Consider the following 13,515-nt stretch of genomic DNA (forward strand, 5'->3'; position numbering starts at 1 on the left):
AAAACTTTCTGAGCCATTTTACTGCCCTGTGCAAAGGGAAGGGTTTCGTGGTGCTGCACCCCGCCAGTGTGGCAAGGCAGGCACTCCCAGAGATACACATCAGCAAGGGAAAGTGGAATTTAAACTGCCCTTTAATTTGTGCTGAGACGTGAACTGGGAATTATGAACCGGCACCATTTAATGAAATATGCTGTCCTTAATAGTCTGGGAGGGGGATGCTTAACATGTAGGGCAAAGTAAGTGCTGGATCTCATTGGATTAGTGGCAAATTTAATCTAGTGGATGACACTGCTGATTCAACAGTCTACTTTTTTCCTAGGATCAAAGTGACTTTGGCTCGACATGTGATCTGCTCAGTACCCTAAATGAACTGTAGGCTGGATGGGTTTGACTCGGTATTTCAACAGGAAAAGGAATTTAATTTGAGAAGTTGCAATGTACAGAATGGGAAATTATCTTTTTACAGCATGGGAGAGCTTTTCTGTGAGGCAAAATTTCCTCAGATATTCTCCCCAGGCAGCAAATAATAACTCACAATGATGTTTCCCCAGAATATTAGCAGTTACTACAGAATTTGTGAAAACTTGTGGTTTCCATTATATTTTTTAAGCCTGAATCCAAAGGACAAATATCCTTTTTCTTGTAAAGAGGTTTATCTGACTCAGCAGATTTGATGGACTGTTCTTACAACAGGAAGATGAAAGACTGTGTAAATAGGTTAAGCATGGTCTGAATTTTAGTGGGAAAAGCCTCTTGAGGCTTCAGAAGCACTTTAAAAATTGATACTCAAATCACAAGTGTTCTGCATTTGTCCTAGGTCAATGTGTTAAATATTGAAGAGTGAAGTGTCTCTAATCAGAGACTAGGAAAACTGATTTGGATCTTGAAGTAATTTGTGTCTATGATGGGGTTTCCTGTTCCTAGGAAATCCCTGTTACATAGGGAGGGTCTAAACAGCTGGGAATTATGAACTGAGGCAGCTATTGTTTCAAGGGAAGAGCTTTCAACAAAAAAATATTTTCGATTTATTTTAATGTATTTATTTTGTGGTTCTGAAATGTACTCTTGCTCCAACTCAGACTGTTGTGTAGTTCTGTGAAAGAAGCTGCTTTGGTGGCCCCAGCTGTGGATGTTATTTGGGCTTTGGAAAGAACCAGGAGAATAAAGTAGGAATTGACATGACAAAATGAACAATTACACTGAAACAAAACTGGCCACTGCCAACATTTACCGTGTCCAGTGGCAAGTGCTTGGTGCTCAAGAGATTTTAGACTTTGGATGTAATGGACAGCAAGAAAAAAGCACGACTTTTTTACAGGGAATTCTTTACTGCCACACAAGAAACACTGTGTTAAGAATTAAGCAGTAAAGATAAGGTGCTTTTCTCAAAATAAGATTGTTAGTTGTTGCTCACTTCCTCTGATTTTACTTTCCTGAAGAGGTCTGCATTCCTCTGACTTCCACAAGAAGAGATTTGTCTCACTTGTTAGTTCAAACTGAGGTCAAATTTCCTTTCTTTGAATCTGCCACCCTGTCTTTCCCTTCCAAAAGGTTCAAATCCAGGTGTGTGTCTATCCCTTAATCTCTCTCTTACTAAAAGTTCCAGTCCTTTAGAGATCTGACCCTTTAATCTCATATTCTAAGACAGAGCAATAACTTGTGTGTTCCTGCTTAACTCAAAGAGAAGGATTTTATATCAAAATATAAAACATCCTCAGTAAGGACAGTAATCAGCAAGCAAATCTGGAAGTTGACACAAGGCTCATTGGCTTTTAAATAAAGCTCCTGATGTTTAGGTGGAAATGATGTCTCATTAAAATGTTGACCATGCAGCTCGCAGTCCTTTTTACTTAGGGACTCCACCAAAAACGGCTGCCAGTGTCATACACCTGTGTGAGCCTGGTTTGATCCTGTTGCTTTTCCTCTTTCTCTGATGATGGGAAGCATGCCTTGGAGTCAGTGTTCCTGCGAGTGTGGGTATAACCCTTTGTAGTGTCCTTGGATCACTGACTAAAGGAAGGACTTGACTAAAACCAGGAAAATCCCATGGCCTTCTAACAACCCCCTCTTGTCACCATGTGTGTTCTGCAGTGGGAGCACTTTTCTTGCTGTCCTGCCCAGTGTAAATTGTCCCTGTGTGCTGACTGTGGAGCCAGGCCCCGGTCAGCATAGAACAAATGCTCTCAGCAAAACTCAGCCAGCTGTGTCAGCTGCCTCTGCAAGCATTCCCGTACCAAAAAGTGAAAATGAAACCTGGGAATATTGTCTTTGAACAAACAGGTGTGGGAGCAGGGGGAGATTGAGGTGGGAAAACTCACTACTGCTTCCTGGGATAGAGGCTAAAGATGTGTTAAATGTCCTTTTTGCCTTCTGCCTATTTGTAAGAGTGGGGGAAAAAAAAAGTAATTCCAAACCAAACCCCAAACCAACCCAAAACTGAACAAACAGAGCAAATGGAGCAGTTCCATTACTTCTCACTCTACTTGCTGCCCAAGTGCTTTGGTCACAGTTTGGCTGATGAGGAATGGTGGGACTTGCCATTGCTGGAAGAGTTCAGTTCCCACCAGAACAGAGTGCCCAAGAAGGGGTTATTTCAGCTGTCCCAGAAAGTTCCCTTTCCCTTGGGAAGAGCAGGCCAGGTAGGGAAGTATGGAGCTCTCAGTGGCTACTCTACAGAGGAGCTGCCGCCGCCATTATTTTTCAAGGAACCTCCGTGAAATGTGTTTATGCTACAGGAAAAGTGAGCTTATAATTTTCCTGAGCTGCTGGCACCTTTCCAGGAAGGCATTGTTTTGTGTGTCAACTCTTTCTGGGGTCAGTGTGTCATAATTGCTGCTCCGGGAAGAATGGGAGGAAAGGAGATTCCTTTTAGTCTCCAATCCTGTGCTCTGTTTTTCTGTTAGTCTTTCTTAGGACTGGAAGCTTCTGTGGGATTTAAAGCTGAAGGCAGTTCTCTGTACCCTTGGTGAGGCCAGGATTGCTTGTTGCTATCTGTAAAATACTGGGGGGCTGCTGAGGGTCATCTTTAGTGTAAGATTTAGGGACGTTGTTAACAAATGTAGTGTGACAGATCTTAGTGCCATGGAGGCAATTCCATACCCCTGCAGAGCAGGTGGATGGAGGAAATGCTGTGGGGTGTTCTGTGGTTTTCCACAGAACTGGGAAAACTGGAATGTTCTGGGTTTTCCACAGAGCTGGGGTGGATGGGTTTGCTTCTTGTGCTGAGCGTGCTGTAAACGAAGTGACAGAGGATAATTGATACAGATTTTCTCCTGCTATTTCCGTAGGTGAACATGAAAGCAGGGTTGTCCTGAGGAGTGGCAGGAAATAGTGCACATAGATTGGAACTGGTTGTCGGGCGCACAAAACCCATGAAATATATAACCCTCCTGCAATAATTTATTGCTACACGTCTTATGTTCCTATCCCAAATCACACAAAAAGCCTCATTCATAAATTTAATTTTGGTCCAATTGTTTCTGCCAAGATTTTCTTTACAGGAAAAAGCCCACAGACTTCTTTTGACCATATCCATCTCCAGCAGCGAAAAGGAAACCAGGCATTCCTGGAATTATTATCAAAATTCCTGTGTCTCTGCAGGGCAGGAAGCCAGACTGCTTTGTTTTAATAGCATTTTTCTAGCCTTAAACCTTCAAGGCTGTCTATATGTCTCAATTTTCTCCAGAATTTTCAGGATGCTCTCTGCGTTTTGTTACAACAGCTGCCCTGACAGCCTATTTATACACTGATTTTACCTCCCTTGCCCACAGCATTACAGTATCTGAGCTGATCTCTCTGTAATAAAGCAGTAGGCAGGCTGGTTTGCTTGTGTCTCTAACATGACTTGCTGTGGTCATACATATATAATATAATGGGATTTGTAATCTTCCCCCCTGCCCTGCTGTTGTACTTGGAGTTTTCCTGCAGTTTGTAGTTACAGTCACATCTGTATTTTATGCCCAGAACCCCAGGAATAATTCTTTTTGTCTTCATTCTAAAAAATCTCAAGAGATTCAGTCCTACTTTGCAACTACTGGTAGAGAAAAATGTCAGTATTTTTTTAGTTTTCTAGAATTTATTCTATTTCACAACATTAGTATATTCTAGTTTCATTAGCAGTATTAATCAGAGATGATAAATGGGACTGTACCACCTACTTGGGAAATGCTTACGTGTCTCTTGTAGCTTTTTGCCTGCCAATGGGGCAAATTGTTCCTTGTTGTAACCCTATAAAAGGAGCTTTTAGAGTAGCCAGAACAAAATCCTGGTAATTTGAGGGCAGGTAGTTCATGGGAAGACCCTCACCTCACATGCACATATCCCCACAAACACATGCACTTGATTTTTGAGTCTGATTCATCTTTCAGCGTGTGTTGTGTGACCCAGGAGAGGCAAGAAAGGGCCCTGGGGAGCTCCTTGTGCCGGGGGCAGAGGATTAGTCACAAATTACTCTGTGTAAACCTCAGTGAGAAGGACATGACTGCTTCCAACAGCCTTTGGAACTAAAAGCCCTGCACAATTATTCGTATGTTTGGGGAGAGGAAATGCGTAAATTGCTTTCCCATTAGTGAAGTAACCAGGAAACAAACAGAGGAGACCTTGTTTAAAATGCTTGTTTTGTTCCGATGATGAAGATAAGCAGCTGGGAGAGCTCTCAAGTTGAACTGCTCTCCCTGAGTCATCCCAGCTTTGTCTGGATGTTGAAGAGTCTCATGCTGAACACAGCTCTATGGCCCTGCAAATCGATGCAGATTATTTAGAAACTTGAGGAATTACTGCAGCTGCTAATTTGCCATTTTCAGGTTCTAGAGCAGTTCCTGCATTTGGCTGGTTTCATCCCTGCTGGGCGAAATGGTGCTCGGAACATAAAAGGAGAAGCTGCTGGGGCAGCCAACTGCAGTGGTATCAATTCCCATGTTTGAGGGACAGCTCAGAGGGGGACGTGGATTTGGGAATGGCTGTGCTGGGTGGCTGATTTGGATGGACACGCGTCCACAAAGGTGGACAGATCATTCCATGGAAGGCACTTAAGTCCTTTAGTTAGGGCTGCACAGAGAGATAGTTGAGTCTTGGAAGCACGTTAAAGTGAAAGCTCATGTTAACCTCTTTGGTCGGGAAGAGGCTCACAACATTTAAAGCCCAAGGATCGGCTTCACTGACACTGGGGACTCCTCAGTGGGGGAGCTGCCAGGCAGCAGCATCCTAAGGAAGCTGCCACATCTGCTGTGCCTGATATCTGCAGGATTGCTGGAGAAGTCTCAGGTGCAGCCCAGGGAATGGGCAGCTGCTTGTTAAATGTGCTGACTTGGGAAATCTCAGCTGGTTTTGCAACAAAGGCATTGCAGATCCACAACCACAGCAAAGGAGAGGACAAGGGGCTCCATTTGTCTGCCTCCATGTCTGGGGGTAAATCATTGTAAGTCATTAATTCAACAGCTTTATAGCAGATAAATGTGCCTAGTACAGCTCTCAGTAATAAGTGCTGTGTTTTGTTATCTGTGTTGAGATTACTTTTAAATTATGAGTGTTTTAATCAGCATCATACTAATATAACAGCAGTCTATGTTGATTGCAGTGAAATAACACTGAGAAACCAGAAAGTTGTTTATGTGGACCATTTGGCTTCCTCTGAAGCCCTGATAAAACATGGGCTCCCATGGTTTATGCCTCTCACAAGGCATCAGTACATGATGTCGATTTGTATCTGTGCACCTTCACAAAATAAAGCACAGTCTGATTAGTTCCCAGGTTCAGCTGCAACAGTGCAGGATGCAGCCACAGAAATCTCAGGAAGGAAGCAAAGGCAACAAGGCAGGGAAAATGTGGGTTTGGGACAGAAAGAAACTCATCATGTGGATAGGGAATCTCACCATAGGGAAATATGTAAAGGATGCCTAAACCCCATCCCTGGGAGAGCTTGGAAGCCTGAAAGTGTAATATGGCAGGGGTTGGCTTGCAGCACCTGAGTCCCCTCTGCCCTGGCTGCTGGGAGTCTCTCTGGAATAATCTCATAATCCCAGCATCATATCAGGAGCACAGAGATAATGCTCAGACATGCAGATCCTCAGAAATTAGGGAAATAATGAGCTGAAGCTGGGCAGTATCCTCTGTTGGGTGATGTCTGGTCTGGTCTGCTCTGGCACAGGAATCTTTGTGCCCCTAAGGTAAGGATGTTTGGGCTATCAGGAACATGCAGGAGACATCTGCAGAGTTTTCCAAAGTGCTGAAGTAGCTGAGTGCTGATTTCAGCCAAAGCTGGACACTTTGACTGATTCTTGATCTCTGAGGTCCCTCTTGGGGCTTTCTCCTTGCAGGGATTTCATCTGGAGGCATGGATGCTCCAGCTGTGAAGGGAGCAGCCCAGGAGACATGAGTCCCTAGAGAATGACATGCTTGCACTGATAGATTTTAAATACCTTGTCATTTGAATACTTCTTTTCATTATCCCTTCCCCAATCATTCCAAAAGGGTCTTACAGAGGAGATGGAGACAGTACTGACAGCTTTTTCCTCTGCTGTTGTGCAGCTGCCGGCTGAAATGGATAGAGCTAATTTTTCCATGGATAGAGCTAATTTTTTCTTGGAATGAGGTTCTGTGCTGAGATTGCTGGTCCAGTAATTTTACAAAATGCTCATCTTTCCTGCTTTTGAATGTGCCTAGCTCAGGAGGGACAGGCAGGCGTTACAGTACCATGGCTCATTAATGGGCTCTGGAAGCAAGAGGGTGGTTTCAGTCTCCAGGACATATTTAATCTTGTAACATCTTTTACTGCATTTAATAGCCTTTCCTACATCTTAATCACTCAGTGTAGATAAATTAATCCAAAACCTCCTTTTGTCCTGATAATTTTAAATCTCCACTGTGTTTGCCCAGATTGGCCTATCTTCCTCTGGCAGTTCCCCAGCTTCTGCTCTTGCCTGCTCATGGGAATGTTCCCCATGGCTTCTCCTAGAGAGGGATAATGGCAGCATCTTGCTGCTTTTTCCCTTACTGGTTTTGTAGGTTTCCTGCTGTGTTTACAGGAGGCTTTGGATGCAGTGTGCACACCACAGTTCATGCAGGATGCTCCTGTTGCAGGGAACGAAGCATCAGCAGGATCAGAAGTGAGACAAGGAGCTGGAAACAGAGCCTGAGAGAGTGGCCCTGCTGCCCCTCTTGCTTTCCTGGCACTGCCTGCTGCCCAAACATCTCTTGGAGCCCCTGCCTCTCCATCCAATTTTACCCCATATAAACCCAGAAGAGGGACTTGGTTTCACTCACACAGGGAGGAGGAAGAGTTGTGGGTTGGCTGTTCCTCCACATATTCATGTGGCTATTGATCTTTGTTTTGAGTTTTGGCATCTCTTTTGTAGTTGTAGCAAGAAAATGTTCAATGGTTCAATGGTTTCAGTAATACGAGAGCTTCTATTTCTGTACTCTCAGGAACATCGTTTGGCTTTGGGATTGAGTCACACAAACAGTAACCCATAAATTAGGAGTTTACAGGTTGGATAACTGCCTCCTAACGAGGCACTAGATGAGCATAAAAAGGATTGAGAGGTCTGATTCAGAATTCCTGGAGATGTAGTTTTCAGGTTTGGCCTAAGCTGCAGTTTGCCAGGTGGAAGCCAATGTATTATTAACTTGAGATTGCCATACCAATAGTAAAATCCTCACCTAAACTAACTTTTCTAAACTACATCTCTTCAACATCTGATGACTGGAGCCTAAGAAATACAATTTTATGTGCTAAGAAAAGCGGCTGTGAGCATTTATGGGGAGTTGTGGGGATTGTGAGCAACCTTTAATACATGTATTTGGTGTCTTGGTTTGACTCTGGTTTTTGCTCAAATATTGCTTTTGCTGGGAAGCCTTGTATTTTCATTTATAGTATTTTTCCATTTTGTTCTGTAAATGTTCATTTAACAGAGGCACAGCAGAACTGGAAGAAGCTGGAGGTGGCTCTATGGATACAGTGGATTCAGTCTCTCAGTGGCCACAGGTTTGCAGGGGACTTGGGGCCTTTTCAGCAGGGGACACCTAAGAGATGCAACTCTGTGTGACCAGGAGACAGCAGTGTAAGGTCGAGATTCCTGTGTGAAATCAGGTGGAAAGCTGGAAAAGGCAAGCCTGAGAATAGCCTGGCTTAGGGAAGGAAGGAGATGAGGGCACTGGGTTGCAGAGATGAACGAGTGTTTATTCTCCCTTCCTTGCCTAAGCGAAGCTGTTTTCTGCTAGTGCTTTTTCTAGCCTTCCATTTGATTCCGTGCAGGAGCCTGCTGAATATCCATTCCCCCTTTTTTCTGCTATGTTTCCAGTCCAGGGGCTGTGCCTGCTCTTGGGGACACTCCTGATGAGCACAGGAGAGTGCAGTGGCACAGGACAAACCCGAGTGGTTGAGTAAATGGAACCAATAAAGATTTTACTGATCATAAACCACAGCCAATCAATACCAGAACAAGCTGACAGCCAGTGGGAAAGGCTTCAGCAACAGCATAATGGGTTTGATTTTCTCTGTTTGCATCGATAATGTGCCAAATGCATTTAGCACAGGCTGAAGGGGTGCTAATGGGGTATCTAACAGGCCAGCAAGGAAGGCTTTGCTGTTGTCACCTCTAGCACCAAAAAACCCCAAACAAAGCAAAGTTAGTGTTTCAGCAGCCCATTAGTCTGACAGTGTTATCCAGCTGATAGCAAAAGCGTTACCTCAGCTGACATCTGAGATAATTATTAGTTGCTCCTATAGTTGAATCCTTTACTCTCCATGCAAGGTTTTTAAACTTTTTTTTTTTTTTTTTAATTAGCTTTTTTTTTGCCTAAAGAAAGCCTAAATCAGTAACATTCTTAAGTGGAAGCTAACAATACATTTCTAGTAAGTTGTGTACCAGGCAGCATTTGAGTGACCTGGGGCATTTCTTGGTGACCTTGGGAAGAAGGAAAGCCTTGGGAGAGCTTCACCACAGGGATGTGTGTGCACAGTCAGCCCAGACCTGCTCACTAAACTGTCTGATCCACAGTGGCACCTAAATCTAGGCAAATGCAAACACCTTGGAATCTGAGTCAGACCCCATCACTGAATTGTTAAAGTCACAGCAAGGGCTGCCTTGAGATAAGGAGAGTATGCTTTCTTCTTATAAATAGTTAATCTGTGATTAAAAGATGCTGCGCCTGAGAAATCACACATTTTTTGTGTGAAATCTGAATAAAATTCTCTGATTACAGAGATAAAGTAATTAGCACCTGTCTGTGTGTAATGTGTGCTGAAAAGGGGAAACCTGGCACATGATGCCTGAGAAGTGTCAGGGCTGCCTCTGCATCCTGGATGTCTGAACCAGCATGTGCTAGCTTTTCCCTTTGCTAGGATTCAGTTTTGACACACTTGGTGAACTAGCTCAGTTTAGGTAATTGTATTTTTAATTACTGGGAGAAGTCAAGTATTGCTGGATCCATAATCACAAGGAATCTGAGCTTGGGGTGGAAGAATTTCAGACAACAAGAAGACTGAGAAATGCAAACTCTTATTGCCACGGTGCTCGCTGTCCCAAAACTTCCTGAGAATATGTGCCTTTGTTGTAAATATCTCCTAAACATTCTGGTGAGCTTAATAAAATCCTGCCTTGGGCAGATGTCTTTCTTTCTACATGATAGCACTAATCCCAGTGTCGCTGCATTGCGGGGGAATTCGGCTGCACTCTAACAAGAAGTTCTCCAGCACTTCTTCAGTAAGGGATGTTATGTAAGATGTGCAGCTCTAATAGAAAAATCATAGGAGACAGGACTAAAAATGACCTTGGGAGGTCCTCTGATGCTGCCCTGGGGAGGTGGACACTGCCAGTGCCAGCATTGAGTACAAGGGGTGCTGAGAGTGTAAATCCAACAGTGCCATTTTATTTTTTTTATATACAAACAAGGTAGCTGAAAGGGAATGGATTGCAGTGATTGCATGTCTCAGTTATGAATATTAATATTGAGGTAATTAAATCAGATGATTTGGAATTCTAGGACAGGGAGATGGTTTGCGTGTCATTGAATCTCTCCCAAGTTAGCAGAGAAACCCTTTCCTAAACATGTGGAGCTGCCAGATAGTTACAGGAGGGTTTAAAGTACCCCTTGCACAACCTTGGTTTTCATTTCCCATTTATTGAAAGATTATTTAGTTGTTACTGTAGTGTGCTGGGTGTGGATTTGCATGACCAAAATCTGATTTGATGTGCAATTATTAAATTCCTGCCAGCACAGTGCAGGAATCTCAAAGGTCCTTTCCAACCTAGTTAATTCTGTGATTCTGGAAGAGCAGCATAACAAATGGAGTTTGTCAAAGCTGGATATATGTGAACTCTTGTTGTCACACATCAAAGTATCCCTACACCAAATGTGCTGAATTCTTTGCCCAGGTAAACTGTTGGCAGTTTCCCTCATTTATGCCCTCAGTGTTTAAAATAAGTGCTTTGGGATGTGGCTCCCACAGATTCTGGAGATCTCCTTTAGGAACATGAATACCAAAGCAGGAAGTATTGCTGGTAACAGAATCCAGGTGAATTTTGCATTATCACCAAGTTGTGTTTCTCCATTTTCTGGCCATGAGTAAGGACTGCCTCAGAGCAGCCTTCTCTCTGGATCTTGGGTCTCCCATTCTGTCTTTGCCTCAAATACCCCTCTGTTGGATAGAATCCCTTCCGTACCAATACCCGTTGTATTGGGCTTGTTACTCTAGCTCCTATGAACAAGTAGAAAAGCAGGTTGAACCTCTGGGTTTTTGCATTCTGTGGGGTTCTCCTCTCCTTTCCAGGGATCTAATAAGCATGTAGAGAACCTCAGACTTAAAGATGTTCTCCAGTGCAGTCCCACAGCTGCCTGTGAGTTGTAAACCTCAAAAAAAACCAAAAACCAAAAACCAAAAAAACCCAAACACAACAACAACAAAAAAAAAACCAAAAAACCCCACAAAAAACCCAAAAAACCCACAAAAAACAAAAAAACAAACCCAACAAAAAACCAAACACCAAACACCCCAAACTAAAAAAAAACCCAAACAAACAAAAAACCCTAAACCAAACAAAAAAATCCAAACAAACAACCCCCCCCACTCCCCCAAGAAAACCAAACCCAGAAAGAAAAAGGGAAATATCAGAATTAAAAATTACATCCTCACCCATTCTAAAACAGTAGAGGATAATCTGGCTTAAAGAATATTATGAATTCCTTGCTAGACTGAGACCAGGCACAGTCATATAAAAATGGATAAAACCAATGCACAAATATGCCTTTGGCAGCAACGTAAGTGTCTGATAAAGTTTGACATAACCCCAAAATATCTTCTTGCTTCAAGAGCGTGGATGTCAAAAGAAAAAGAGATCAGCTACGTAAATATTGATATTCTCTAACAACATGTTAGAGTGACAGATGTGGAGAGAGGATGAATTGTCACTGAATTTCCCTAAGAGCAAGATATTTTTGTGTCTTTAATAGTTCAGAAAATAGTTTTATTTCAGCCCTGGAATAAAGCACCACATGTTGATTACATTCTCAATGATGTTAAGAGCATAGGAAGTTCAAGAAGAGAAGCTTATTTGGTAGTAACCTATTCCTGAGAATGGGAATTTTTCCAAATTGTTATGCCCTTAGCAATGGCTCACAAAGGAGGATGAGGTGGAGTGGAAATCATGTAACCAAGGGGCCCACAGGGGTCGAAACTGGCAGTAATGGCATGTGCCAGTGACTGTCCTGTTTACACAGGTTGTTCCAGAGCAGACGAGATGGATTATACAGGTCTTCTCATAAAGACTTTTAGGTGCAACTTTTGTTTGGTTGGGTTTTTTTAAAGTTTGGTGACAGTGTTTCACTTCATGTGTTTTCAGTTTCTCCATCTCCTATGTCCTTGCCTGACTTTTCTGCTGATTTTTCCTCTAAGCTCATAACATCCCAGCATAAATATACTAACAGATCCTGAAATATATATGTGCCTAGTCTATGTGTCAAGAATACTCACATACATTAGCATTTGCTTGCTCAAGCCTTTGGTAGATGACCTAATTTTCCCTTTTAATCAGATTATATGAGGAGATTTAAGTAACTGTTTCACACTTTAGAAGGGGTAAGAGACACAGAGATTCCAGACCAAATCCTTGGCTGGTAGAAGCTGGCATCGGGAAGTTAAGAACTGAGGCTGACTTGTGTGATTTGAAGCAGCAGGGATCTCTGCTCTGGACTCCCAACAGACAAGTGAAGGAATAAAACTGAGAGGCAGACATTGCCAAGAGGTGTATGTTGTCTGAGGAGATAAGGAATGCTCAGCCAGGAAATCACAGAAGGCCTGGAGCTGAAGAGAATCCAGAGGGGAGCTCACACAGAGAGAACTGGTCAGCACAGCTGGGAAGTTGGACTCGAGCATGAAGTCCAAACCCGCGCTGACACAACAGTGAACTTGTAACCAAGGAACTTGGACCTGGCTAGTGCCAGAGGGAGCCCCAGGTCCAGCCCCTCTGACAAGATTGGTGCTCGGGAATCATCTCAGGTAGAAAATAATGGAGAGAAGGGCTGGGATGTGCTGGGAGCTGGTGCCTGTGCTGATGGCCGTGATGGTGAGGGAGTTCCTGCAGCTCGTCGCATGAGTGCCTGTGCTGGGAAGGAGCTGATTTGGTGGGAGGGCCCCTGTCGTAGGGAGTTAATTGAATGAGCTGTTCATCTCCTAAGTGCTCATCTGAGCCGGGCTCAGCGGCTCTCCAGAGATGCACCCATCACTAACCATGAAAATCCTCACGCAGCAGAGCGCGCAGAACCTCAGATTACCTCTTCCTCTTTTATTGCACAAGGCTATTTTTAATCCAGTGCCTGGCTGGGCATTAATCATCTTTGACAAATTACTGTGTGTTGTCTTCATGTCGTGTAACTTTCTATGCATATTTTAGCCTGTTTCAGTCTCATAAGAGCAGTAAGTGACACCTTATTCCCCACACTTTACAGGCAGGCTGCAGCAGTGATGAGGTATCAGAGGAAATTCATGCCCAAATTCATCTGTCAATTTAAACCAGTGAACAGCTGTGTTGTTAATGCATCTTTGCAGGGCTGTATCAGCCATCAGCACTGCCCCGATACCCATTCTGTACCATCAATCATCAATTTTGCTAATTACATGGCAATGTGAGTACAAACGTGTGATGGGAATTGACATCGCAGAGGAAGTTGAGTGGATCATTGAGTCAGGAATGAGTACATGTGGAATTCCACCTACATACAAGGAGGTGCGAGAGTCGAAGCAGTTTTTCTGCACCTTTTTTCTTACACTTGAGTGCTACATTCCTAGACGTGTGTCTCTCTTAGATCCAGGACTTAAGGAGCAGCAATTCTGTGTGACCCAAGAAATGTGTGATGGTAAAGCTCGTGGGTGCTTTTAGTGCCAGATCAGGGACCTCCTCTTTTTATGTCAAATTCTTAGGAGCAAACTGGGAGTGACTCATGTTCTTCACAATGCACCAAAGGTTGCACTGGTGGAGCTCAGTGAATGACTGAGCAGAGCGAGCAGGGTTTGCTCTTTGT

The 13,515-nt window shown here is 43.5% G+C and overlaps 1 protein-coding gene across 9 annotated transcripts in view; it reads left to right on the plus strand.

Moving 5' to 3' along the window:
- CCDC85A (coiled-coil domain containing 85A) overlaps positions 1–13,515 on the plus strand; it is a 213,347-nt gene that overhangs the window by 182,722 nt on the left and 17,110 nt on the right. The gene's annotated exons all lie outside the window — the stretch shown is intronic.

Source organism: Prinia subflava, chromosome 2 (assembly GCF_021018805.1).
Source record: "Prinia subflava isolate CZ2003 ecotype Zambia chromosome 2, Cam_Psub_1.2, whole genome shotgun sequence".
Taxonomy (NCBI): Eukaryota; Metazoa; Chordata; class Aves; order Passeriformes; family Cisticolidae; genus Prinia; species Prinia subflava.